A 14,108-nucleotide genomic window follows, 5' to 3' on the forward strand; every position below is an offset into this window, starting at 1 on the left:
CTCAATCAAATTCGTGAGACATGATTTTCCTCTCACAAAACTATGCTGACTGTTCCTAACTAGTCCCTGCCTCTCCAAATGCCTGTAGATTCTGTCCCTCAGAATACCCTCTAACAACTTACCCACTATAGATGTCAGGCTCACTGGTCTGTAGTTCCCAGGCTTTTCCCTGCCGCCCTTCTTAAACAAAGGCACAACATTTGCTACCCTCCAATCTTCAGGCACCTCACCTGTAGCGGTGGATGATTCAAATATCTCTGCTAGGGGACCCGCAATTTCCTCCCTAACCTCCCATAACGTCCTGGGATACATTTCATCAGGTCCCGGAGATTTATCTACCTTGATGCGCGTTAAGACTTCCAGCACCTCCCTCTCTGTAATATGTACACTCCTCAAGACATCACTATTTATTTCCCCAAGTTCCCTAACATCCATGCCTTTCTCAACCGTAAATACCGATGTGAAATATTCATTCAGGATCTCACCCATCTCTTGTGGTTCCGCACATTGATGACCTTGTTGATCCTTAAGAGGCCCTACTCTCTCCCTAGATACCCTTTTGCCCTTTATGTATTTGTAGAAGCTCTTTGGATTCACCTTTTCCTGATCTGCCAAAGCAATCTCATATCCCCTTTTTGCCCTCCTGATTTCTCTCTTAACTCTACTCCGGCAATCTCTATACTCTTCAAGGGATCCACTTGATCCCAGCTGCCTATGCATGTCATATGCCTCCTTCTTATTTTTGACTAGTGCCTCAATCTCCCGAGTCATCCAAGGTTCCCTACTTCTACCAGCCTTGCCCTTCACTTTATAAGGAATGTGCTTACCCTGAACCCTGGTTAACACACTTTTGAAAGCCTCCCACTTACCAGACGTCCCTTTGCCTGCCAACAGACTCTCCCAATCAACTTCTGAAAGTTCCTGTCTAATACCATCAAAATTGGCCTTTCCCCAATTTAGAATTTTAACTTTTGGGCCAGACCTATCCTTCTCCATAGCTAGGGGCCATAAATAAATGATAGTCACTACTAAATCCAATAGGGAATTCAGCAGGAACGTCTTTCCCCAGAGAGTAGTTAGACTATGGAACTCACGACCACAAGGAGTCATTGAGGCGAGTCGCCTAGATGAATGTAAGGGAAGCTAGATAAACATCCGAGTGAGAAATGATATGGTGGGAGGAGAAGATGAATTAAGGAGGGAGGAGTCTCGTGTGGATTATGGACCAGTTGAGCCGAATGGAGTGTTTCAATGCCGTACGTTTAATGTCATTCTGTGCAATTCTCTATTGAATCGTTTTATCAATTTAAAAATCTCAATTAACGCACCCAGAGTCCATGCAAACCTATCATTTACCAACACTGTCCACGTAACAATGCACTTAATGAGATATCAACCCACCATTTAAGCAAATTGTCCATTTAACGGTGTATTAAATGATATATAAACCCACCATTAACCCACACTGTCCATTAAACAATGTATTTAATGAAATATAAACCCACCATTTACCATACTGTCCATTTAACAGTGTATTTAATGAGAAATAAACCACCATTTACTCACATTGTCCTTGTAACTTTGTATTTGGTGATATATAAAACCATCATTTACACACACTGTCTCTTTAACAGTGTATTAAATGATATATAAACCCACCATTTACCCACACTGTCCATTTAACAGTTTATGTAATTATGACCACAATCTGTCCCTGTGATTGATCACAAATATCCGTCCATCCGAATTATCACCACAACCGATCCCGGGGATTGATCACAACAATCCGTCCCTCGGAATTATCATCACAATCTGACCCTGGGATTGATCACAACAATCTGTCCCTCGGAATTATCATCACAATCTGTCCCTGTGATTGATCACAACAATCCGTCCCTCGGAATTATCATCACAATCTGTCCCTGGGGTTGATCACAACAATCCGTCCCTCGGAATTATCACCACAATCTGTCCCTGGGATTGATCACAACAATCTGTCCCTCGGAATTATCACCACAATTTGTCCTCAAACACTTTCTCTCTTCGGACCTCTGAAAATGAGTGAAATTCGATCCTTATACCGATCACAGCACAGAAATGGTCCTTTCCGGATTTAACAATTTAACTGCTGCATCTTCAGAATATTTACGATGATAAATGTAACTGGGGAAAGACAGTGCTCATTCCACAAGTGACTGAGGTGGTTGATGCTCAGCGACAGCTGAATTCGGCGGTTAAATAGTTAATGTCCTCACTTTCAGAAACAGCCTCTCCTCAGCTCACTGACGAAACACTGTCTTTTGGCCCCAGGTTTGAAAGCGCAAACATCAGAAAATCGATGGGACTTTGAACAAACAATGTCCCTGATGCAAATGTAACAATTTATTTCTAACTAAGTATCTTTTTTTACTGAACCTCCCTGGAAAAAGAAGAGAAGAAGTAAAATTTATAACTGACTTTGTTCGCAATTGGCAGCGAATCGTCAAACCGGTTCGATTGGATTCCACCAGAAAGGCCGCTCCCTGTTCTGAAACAAATGAGGAATGTTTGTATTGAAATCCATCCTGATGTCTGGCAGCAGCTTTCACAGAAGGCGGAGCTCTGAATCTCACATAACAAGGATCAGATCAAATTCCCAAGTTGTGAACTGCTAAAATAAAGCAAGGAACTTGTACTCGATTGGTTTCAATGAAATAACAAGGATATAATTTGCAAAATCTGCACGGACAGTGAGAGACGGAAAATCCTCGCGGGATCAAGGTAAGGTTCATGTTGTGTCAATTTGTTTTATTAATTAACTTTTTCTGCCCCTTCCTCCTTTCGAAAGCCGATTTCCCGCGGTCTGATATGTTCCCCAGCGTATGGAGCTCTCTTGCTCGCGGATGGAACAATTCACTAATTGTTCGCTGAGACACGAACTGAAGGTCGGCTATTTTACACCTGGAATTTCAGGGCTGATCCCTTCATGGGCCCCACCAATCTCCCCACAGACACATTTTAAAGCGGTTACAGGACAGAAAGCAGGAACACGAACTCTGGAGATTTACACAACCGTAGTCCAGCGGTGCCTCCTCCCCAACTTAGAAATTGATATTCAGTGAACAGGGGTGGGAACCTGACCTTTGTCACTCTATATGCATTTATTTGTAACTGTGACACTGGCTTTTTTTACTCACTGAATCGTTTTCTGCACGGTACACTTTTATTTAACTGACCAAAAACTGATGGAACATTCAGTTCAACTTAGTAAAGTTTTAACACAGTCGCAATGGCCGATTCTCGCGCTCTACCGGGCACCTGGAAAATCAGCCTATTACAACGACGAGCAGGTCGGAGGATCCATCACTAAACTTTATATAAAAAGTAACCACTGAAATTACCAACAGGTGGGAGGGACCATCACTAATCTTTAGAGAAAGATTAATACTGAATTACAAACAGGTAGGAGAGTCCATCACTAACCTTTATATAAAAAGTAACTACTGAAATTACCAACAGGTGGGAGGGACCATCATTAATCTTTATACAAAGAGAAACACTTGAAATTACGAACAGGTAAGAGGGTCCATCACTAATCTTTGTATGTAAAGTAACTCCTGAAATTACCAACAGGGAGGTGTGTGGATCACTTATCTTTATTTGAAAAGTAACTATTATATTACAAAAGGTAGGAGGCTGCATCACTAATCTTCGTTTAAAATGTAATTACTGAAATTACCAACAGGTAGGAGGGTCCATCATTAATATTTACATAAAACGTAACTACTTTAATTACCAACAGGTCGGTGGGTCCATCACTAATCTTTTTAAAGATAATAACTAATGAAATTACCAGCAGGAGGAGGGTCCATCACGAATCTTTATATAAAAAGTAAGCATTTAAATTACCAACAGTGAGGATGGTCCTTCAATAATCTTTATATAAAAAGTAACGACTGAATTACAAACAGCAAGGAGGGTCCATCGCTAATCTTTAATGAAAATTAACTACTGAATTACAAACAGCTACCACGGTCCATCAATAATCTTTATATAAAAAGTAATTACTGAAATTACCTACAGGTAGGAGGGTCCATCACAAATCATTATATAAAAGTAACTGCAGTTATTAACAACAGGTGGGAGGGTCCATCACTAATCTTTATAGAACAGTAACTAGTGAATTACAAACAGGGAGGAGGGTCCATCACTAATCTTCAGATAAAAAGTAACTACATAAATTACCAACAGGTAGGAGGGTCCATCACTACTCTTTATATATAAAGTAACTCCTGCAATTACGAAGAGGGAGATTTGTCCATCACTTGTCTTTATTTAAAAAGTAATTATTGGATTACAAGTAGGTCGGAGGGTGCATCGCTAATCTTCTTTTAAAAAGTAATTACTGAAATTACCAACAGGTAGGACAGTCCATCACTAATCTTTAACTAAAAAGTAACGACTGAATTACAAACAGGAAGAAGAGTCCATCGATAATCTTTATATGAAAAGTAACTAATGAAATCACCAACAGGTGGGAGGGTCCATCACTAATCTTTATATATCAAGTAACTACTGAATTACAAACAGCAAGGAGGTTCCATCGCTAATCTTTAATGAAAATTAACTACTGAAATACATCAGCTACCACGGTCCATCAATAATCTTTATATAAAAAGTAATTACTGAAATTACCGACATGGAGCAGTGTCCTTCAATAATCTTTACATGAAAAGTAACTACTGAACTAGAAACAGGTTGGAGGGTGCATCACTAATCTTTGTATAAAAAGTAACTACTGAAATTACAAACGTGTAGGAGGGTCCATCACAAATCTTTATTTAAAAAGTAACTACAGTAATTACCACCCGGTAGGAAGGTCCATCACTAATCTTTATGTAAAAATAACTACTGAATTACAAACAGGTAGGAGGGTCCATCACTAATCTTCATACAAAAAGTAACTACAGAAATTACCAACAGGTAGGAGGGTCCATCACTAATATTGATATAAAAAGTAACCATTCAAATTACCAACAGGTTTGAGGGCCCGATCTCTAGTCTTTATATATAAAAGCAAGTAACTGCTCAAATGAATCTTGTGTTTGATTGCACTAATGTAATTAGTGTAGGTGTAAATTTAAGTTTTTGTTGCTGTTGTCCGTTTAAAGCACTAGTGTGAGCGTGACTGAAACAACAGATAACTGCATCTTACAAGGTCTCAAACTTGGTCGTACATTTATGGTAGAGAATAACTTCAACTATAGTTTGCAGAAATTTCCAGACCGACATGAACCGCTTTTACATTCAAACAGTGTGGAAAAGAAAGCACCGGTACTGATAGTTTGATTGGTTGCTCTTGCATTTGCGCACACATACAGCAAGGCGCACACAAAATGGAGAATTATGATTATAAAACAGCCGTCAAATCTTCAACTTAGAAATTTGTGGTGTTTTCTGAGATTGTACGACCCCAAAAGATAACGCAAAGATAAATGTGCAGCATATGTTTAAAGTTACACGATTCATAATATTATACATTAGTGTTGATATTATTGAACGGAAATTCCTCACCTCCGACAGTGCTCATTCGTCAGGTGCTGATACCATGAGAGATACGGTAAATATATTCAAATAGAAGCACCAACCAAAACACATCTCCATGAACACACGGACAATGTCACTGTCCATAGAGAGCAGAAAATTCTCACACAGCTCCAAACTGTGTATGTAGATAGATATCAGATTCATAAAATACCGGAATTTAATATCAAAACTCAACACATTAAAAATATTAAAAATAAATCTGTGAATAAAATAAAACAACAGCGCCAGACTGGGTAACACCGAGTGAAGGATCATTTAATTCATCACCTCGCTCCATATTGCCCTCCAGAATATTCACTACCTCAGGAATAAGTCTGGTGCTGGCCTGCACGGTGAGTAAACCTGACCAATTGGTGCTCCCAGTGCAGAATCTCGGCCGGCTACAACTGGGTTGTGAAGATCAGTGGATCTCATTGGGTTTCACTGGGCAGCTGTCTTTGCCGCACCTCATGTGGAGAGTTGATCCTTACAGTCGGGAAATGCTAGATTCCAGAGCGAACAGCTGTTGTACTGATGGGGGAGGAGGGACTTGATATCGCGACAAGGCGACGTTTTATCATTCTCATTTCAATATTTCACTCTAACTCTCCTATTAATATATTTATTACAGAGCATCAGAATCTTGGAACGCCTGTCACCTCCATGGCTGAAGGACCAAACAGGGGAGAAGACCCAACATCATCAACAAGAATGAGAATAGACACCGGTAGGTTCAGAACAACCTTTAAAATATCAATTGTGTCCTGATAAAGGGTCCAGCTCACGAACAAGAACCTGCAGCTCACACAAGAAGAGAAAACCGAGCAGATACTTTGTGGATAGAGAGAAGTGAGTGAACATCTAGTGGGGCAGTGCAGTCACAGGTAGAGGGACATCAGTACTGGAACTGTCCGGTAGATAACTGGTGTTAGGGACTGCAAGGTGGATAGAGACAGTGACTCAGGCTGGCCTTCCTGATTAATAGTGTGACACCAGGGAGTAGGGGGACACCCCGAGTGGCGCAGGTCTGACAGGCAGGTTAGGCACAGGAATAGGAGCGCGATAGTGTTGCGAGTTTCTATAGTCAGGCGAGTAAACAGACTGTTCTGCAGCCCTGAGCAGGTCCCAATTGGTAAGTTGCCTTCCTGGTATCAGAGCGAAGAACTTCCTGGAACAGGTTGTACACTCTCTGGGAAGGAAAGGAGAGAGGAAAATAGTCATGGCCGGAACGAATAACAAGGAAAGAGCTCCGTTTATAGAATGAATATTAACTCTGGAGCCCAAGACTGAACAACAAGGCCTGAAGGTGGTGATCTCTGGATTGTTTTGCGCTGGGCTGCTTAAGGAGGACAATATGAGGCAGGTCAATGTCCGGCTGCAGGGCTGGAGCAGGAGGGAATGGTTCATGTTCTTGGGACACTAGGGTGAGTTGAGGAAGACGGGAAGGGACGGTTACGATCTGAACCGACAAACAACAATAGGGTGAGTTCAGGACGAAGGGAACGGATATATAAACCCATAATTTATCGACATTGTGCGATTAACAGTGTATTTAATGATAAATGAACCTACCATTTACACACACTGTCCATTTAACAGTGATTTAATGATATATAAACCCAACATTTACCCACACTGTCCATTTAACAGTGTACTTAATGATATATAAACCCACCATTTACACAGACTGTCCTTTTAACAATGTATTTAATGATATATAAATCCATCATTTACCCACACTGTCCATTTAACAGTGTATTTGATGACATATTAAACCACCATTTACACACACTGTCCATTTAAAAGTGTATTTAATGATAAATAAACCCACAATCTATTGACATTGTCCATTTAACAGTGTATTTAAAGATATATGAACCCACCATTAACAACATTGTCCATTTAACAGTGTATTTAATGATATATAATCCCACCATTTACCCGCACTGTCCATTTAACAATGTATCTAATGATATATAAACCTACCATTTACACACACTGTCCATTTAACAGTGTATTTAATGATATATGAACCCAGCATTTGCACACACTGTCCATTTAACAGTGTATTTAATGATATATTAAACCACCATTTACACACACTGTCCATTTAAAAGTGTATTTAATGATACATGACCCCAGCATTTACACACACTGTCCATTTAACAGTGTATTTAAAGATATATGAACCCACCATTTACTAACATTGAACATTTAACAGTGTACTTAATGATATATAAACCCACCATTTACAAACACTGTCCATATTACTGTTTATTTTCTGATATATAAACCTACCATTTACACACACAGTCCATTTAACAGTGTGTTCATGATATATAAACCCACCTTTTAACCAGACTGTCCATTTAACAGTGTATTTAATGATATATAAACCCACCATTTGCAAACACTGTCCTTTTAACAGTGTATTTAATGATATATGAACCCAACATTTAACCAGAATGTCCATTTAAAATTGTATTTAATGACCGATGAACCCAACATTTAATCACACTGTCCATTTAACAGTGTATTTAATGATATATAAACCCATCATTTACCCACACTGTCCATTTAATAGTGTATTTAAGGATATTTAAACCATGATTTACCCACACTGTCCATTTCATAGTGTATTTTATGATATATAAACCCATCGATTACACACACTGTACATTTAACAGTGTATTTAATGATATATAAATCCATCATTTACCCACACTGTCCATTTAACAGTGTATCTAATGATATTTAAACCATCATTTACCCACACTGTCCATTTAACATGTATTTAATGATATATAAACACACCATTTACCCACACTGTCCACTTAACAGTGTATTTAATGATATATAAACCAACCATTTAACCACACTGTCCATTTAACAGTGTATTTAATGATTTATAAAGTGTCCATTTATCTGCACTGTCCATTAAAAAGTGTATTTCATGATATCTTAACCCACATTTATCCACACTGTCCATTTAAAGGTGTATTTATTGGTATAGAAAGCCACCATTTACCTGCACTGTCCACTTAACATTGCATTTAATGATATATAATCAAATATTTATCCACACTGTCCATTTAACAGTGTATTTAATGATAAATAAACACACAATCTGTTGACATTGTCCATTTAACAGTGTATTTTCTGATATATGAACCCACCATTCAACCAGAATGTCCATTTAACAGTGTATTTAATGATATATAAACCAACCATTACCCACACTGTCCATTAAACAGTGTATTTAATGATATATAAACCCACCATTTACCCACACGGTCCATTTAACAGTGTATTTAATGATCTGTAAACTTACCATTTACAAACACTGTCCATTTAACAGTGTCTTTAATGATATATGAACCGACCATTAAACGAGACTGTCCATTTAATAGTATATTTAATGATATATAAACCCAACATCTACTCGCACTGTCCATTTATCAGTGTATTTAATCATATATGAACCCACCAATTACCCGCACTGTCCATTTAACAGTGTATTTAATGACCTATTAACCCACCATTTAACCAGACAGTCCATTTAACAGTGTATTTAATGATATATAAACCAACCATTAAACCAGACAGTCCATTTAACAGTGTATTTAATGATATATAAACCCACAATATACACACACTGTCCATTTAACAGTGCATTTACTGATCTATAAAACCACCATTTACCCACACTGTCCAGTTAACAGTGTATTTAATGATAAATAAACCCACAATCTATTGACATTGTCCATTTAACAAGTGCTTTTAAAGATATATGAACCCAACATTTACCCACACTGTACATTTAACAGTGTATTTAATGATATATAAATCCACCATTTAGTCGCACTGCCCATTTAACGTGTATTTAATGATATAGGAAAACACCATTTACCCGCACTGTCCATTTAACATTGTATTTAATGATATATAAACCTACCATTTACCCACACTGTCCATTTAACAGTGTATTTAATGATATATAAACCTACCATTTACCCACACTGTCCATTTAACAGTGTATTTAATGATATATGAATACTCCATTTAACCAGACTGTCCATTTAACATTGTATTTAATGATATATAAACCCACCATTTACCCACACTGTCCATTTAATAGTGTATTGAACGTTAGAAAAAAACCATCATTTCCCCACACTGTCCATTTAACAGTGTATTTAATGATATCTGAACATATATTTATCCACACTGTCCATTTAAAGGTGTATTTAATGTTATATAAAGCCGCCATTTACCCACACTGTCCATTTAACAATGTATTTAATGATAAATAAACCAACAATCTATTGACATTGTCCATTTAACAGTGTATGTAAAGATATATGAACCCAACATTTACCAACACTGTACATTAAACAGTGTATTTAATGATATATGAACCCACCCTTTACCCGCACTCAAAAATTTAACAGTGTATTTCATGATTTATAAAGTGTCCATTTACCCGCATTGTCAATTCAACAGTGTATGTAATGATATATGAAATCAACATTTAACCAGACCGTCCATATAACAGTGTATTTAATGATATATAGAAATACCATTTACACACACTATCCATTTAAAAGTGTATTTAATGATATATAAACCCAACATTTACCCACACTGTCCAATTAACAGTGTATTTAATGATATATAAACCCACAATTTATCGACATTGTCCATTGAACAGTGTATTTAATGTTACATGAAAACACATTTTAACAACGCTGTCCATTTATCAGTGCATTTAATGATGTATGAACCCAACATTGAACCAGACTGACCATTCAACAGTGTAATTATTGATACATAAATAAACCAAGAACACACACTGTCCATTTAACACTGTATTTAATGATATATAAACCCACCATTTACCCACACTGTCCATTTGACAATGTATTTAATGAAATATAAATCAACCATTTACACACACTGTCCATTTAACAGTTCACTTAATGATATACGAACCCAACATTTACCCACACTGTCCATTTAAAATCTATTTAATGATATATAAACCCACCATTTAACCAGACTGTCCATTTAACAGTGTATTTAATGATATAGAAACCCACCATTTACACACACTGTCCATTTAACAGTGCATTTAATGATATATGAACCAATCATTCAACCACACTGTCCATTTAACATGTATTTAATGATATATTAAACCACCATTTACACACACTGTCCATTTAACGGTGTATTTAATGAAATATGAAGCCACCATTTACCCACACTGTCCATTTAACATTGTATTAATGATAAATAAACCCACAATCAATTGACATTGTCCATTTAACAGTGTATTTAATGATATATAAACCCACCATTGACACGCACTGACCATTTAACAGTGAATTTAATGATATATAAACCCAACATTTACCCACACTGTCCATTTAAAAGTGTATTTAATGATATATTAACCCACAAGTTATCGACATTTGTCCATTAACCAGTGTATTTAATGATATATGAACCCAACATTTAACCAGACTGTCCATTTAACAGTGTATTTAATGAAATATAAATCAACCATTTACACACACTGTCCATTTCACAGTGTATTTAATGATACATGAACCCACCATTGACCCGCATTGACCATTTAACAGTGTATTTAGTGATTTATAGAGTGTCCATTTACCCGCACTGTCCATTTAACAGTGTATTTAATGATATATGAACGTACCATTTACAATGACTGTCCATTTACCAGTGCATTTAATGATATATGAACCCACTATTTAACCAGACTGTCCATTTAACAGTGTATTTAATGAAATATAAACCAACCATTTAACCACACTGTCCATTTAACATTGTATTTAATGATATATAAACCCACCAATAACACACACTGTCCATTTAACGATGTATTTAATGATATTTCAACCGACCATTTAAAAACACTGTCCATTTAACAGTGTATTTAATGATATATGAACCAACAATTTAACGAGACTGTCCTTTTAACAGTGTATTTAATGATATGTGAACACAGCATCTACTCGTAATTTCCATTTAACAGTGTATGTAATGATATATAAACCCACCATTTACCCACACTGTCCATTTAACAGTGTAATTATTGATATATAAACCCACCAATAACAAACACTTTCCATTTAAAAGTGTATATCATGATATATGAACCCACCAATTACACACACTGTCCATTTAACAATGTATTTAATGATAAATAAACCAACAATCTATTGACATTGTCCATTTAACAGTGTATGTCCAATTAACAGTTGATTTAATGATATGTAACCCACCATTGACACACACTGTCCGCTTAACAGTGTATTTAATGATTTATAAAGTGTCCATTTACCCGCACTGTCAATTTAGCAATGTATTTAATGATATATGAACTCAACATTTAACCAGACCGTCCATATAACAGTGTATTTAATGATATATAAACATACCATTTACACACACTGTCCGTTTATAAGTGTATTTAATGATATATGAACCCACCATTTCACCAGACTGTCCATTTAACAGTGTATTTAATGATATATAAACCCACCATTTACCCACACTGTCCATTTAACATTGTTTTTAATGATAAATAAACCCACAATCTATTGACATTGTCCATTTAACAGTGTATTTAATGATATATAAACCCACCATTGACAAGCACTGACCATTTAATAGTGTATTTAATGATTTATAAAGTGTCCATTTACCCGCACTGTCCATTTAACATTGTATTTAATGATATATGAACCAACCATTTAACCACACAGTCCATCTAACATGGTATTTAATGATATATAAACCCACAATTTATCGCCATTGTCCATTTAACAGTGTATTTAATGGTATATGAACAATCATTTTAACAACACTGTCCATTTAACAGTGTATTTAATGATATATGAACCCACCATTTAACCAGACTGTCCATTTAACAGTGTATTTAATGATATATGAACCATCCAATTAACCACACTGTCCATTTAGCAGTGTATTTAATGATATTTCAACCCAAAATTTACCCACACTGTCCATTTAAAGGTCTATTTCATGACATATAAACCCACCATTTAACCAGACTGTCCGTTTAACAGTGTATTTAATGATTTATAAAGTGTCCATTTAACCGCGCTGTCCATTTAACAGAGTATTTAATGATATATAAACCCATCATGTACCCACACTGTCCATTTAACAGAGCATTTAATGATATATAAACCCATCATTTACCCACACTGTTCATTTAACAGTGTTTTTAATGAAATATAAACCCATCATTTAGCCACTCTGTCCATTTAACAGCTTATTTAATGATATATAAACACATCATTTACCCATACTGTCCATTCCCCCAGTGATTGAGCTGATTGATGCTCAGACATAGTTTAATTCGGCGGTATAATGGTTAATATCCTCACTTTCAAAAACAGCCTCTCCTCAGCTCACTGACGAAACACTGGCTCTTGGCCGCAGGGTTGAAAGCGCCAACATCAGAAAATTGATGGGACTCAAGTAAACAATGTCCCTGATGCAAATGTAGCAATTTATTTCTAAACAAGTATCTATTTTGCTGAAATTCCCAGGAACAAGAAGAGAAAAAGAACATTTAGAACCAACTTTGTTCACAATTTCTGAAACAAATGAGGAATGTCTGTGTTGAAATCCATCCTGATGTCTGGCAGCAGCTTTCACATTGGGCGGTGCTCTGAGTCTCACATAACAAGGATCGGATCAAATTCCCAAGTTGTGAACTGCTGAAATAAAGCAAAGAACTTGTACTCGATTGATTACAATGAAATAACAAGGATATAATTGGCAAAATCTACACGGACATTGAGAGACGGAAAATCCTTGCGGGATCAAGGTAAGCTTAATGTAGTGTCAATTTGTTTTATTAATTAACTTTTTCTGCCCCTTCCTCATTTGTAAAGCCGATTTCCTGCGGTCAGATATGTTCCCCGGCGTACGGAACTCTCTATTCCTCGCGGACGGAACAATCCACTGATTTTTCGCTCAGACACTGACTGAAGTCCGGCTATTTTACACTGGGAATTTCAGGGCTTCTCCCTTCATGGTCCCCACCAAACTCCCCCAGACACAATTTAACGCGGCTCTGGGAAAGAAAGCAGGAACACGAACTCTGGAGATTTGCACCATCCTCGTCCAGCGGTACCTCCTCCCCATGTTAGAATTTGATATTCGGTAAACAGGGGTGGGAAACTGTCCTTTCTCACTCTTTAAGCATTGATGTGTAACTGTAATACTTGCTCTTTTTACTCACTCAACCGTTTTGTGCCCGGTACACTTTTATTGAACTGATCAAAGACTGATCGAACACACAGTTCAGCTCAGTAAAGGGTTAACTCTTTCGCAATGGCCGATTATCGCTCTCTGCCTGACACCTGGAAAATCAGCATATGGTTACCCGATGGGTCGGAATGAACGCGATCCAATGACAGGATAGGAGCAACATCGGAGACAAAACGTATTCCTGATTAATTGTAATCAATTAGTTTGAT

At 36.9% G+C, this 14,108-nt stretch overlaps 1 long non-coding RNA gene across 2 annotated transcripts in view; it reads left to right on the plus strand.

Annotated features, from left to right (window-relative positions):
* Nucleotides 1-2,631: 2,631 nt before the first annotated feature.
* Nucleotides 2,632-14,108, plus strand: part of LOC137315164 (uncharacterized) — a 75,313-nt gene continuing 63,836 nt past the window's right edge. For both annotated transcript variants that reach the window (XR_010961341.1, XR_010961342.1), the window contains exons 1-3: nucleotides 2,632-2,760; nucleotides 6,197-6,292; nucleotides 13,173-13,453. This is a non-coding gene — a long non-coding RNA (uncharacterized lncRNA). The remainder of the gene's footprint in view (nucleotides 2,761-6,196; nucleotides 6,293-13,172; nucleotides 13,454-14,108) is intronic.

The sequence above is a fragment of the Heptranchias perlo genome, unplaced genomic scaffold (assembly GCF_035084215.1).
Source record: "Heptranchias perlo isolate sHepPer1 unplaced genomic scaffold, sHepPer1.hap1 HAP1_SCAFFOLD_54, whole genome shotgun sequence".
Lineage (NCBI taxonomy): Eukaryota > Metazoa > Chordata > Chondrichthyes > Hexanchiformes > Hexanchidae > Heptranchias > Heptranchias perlo.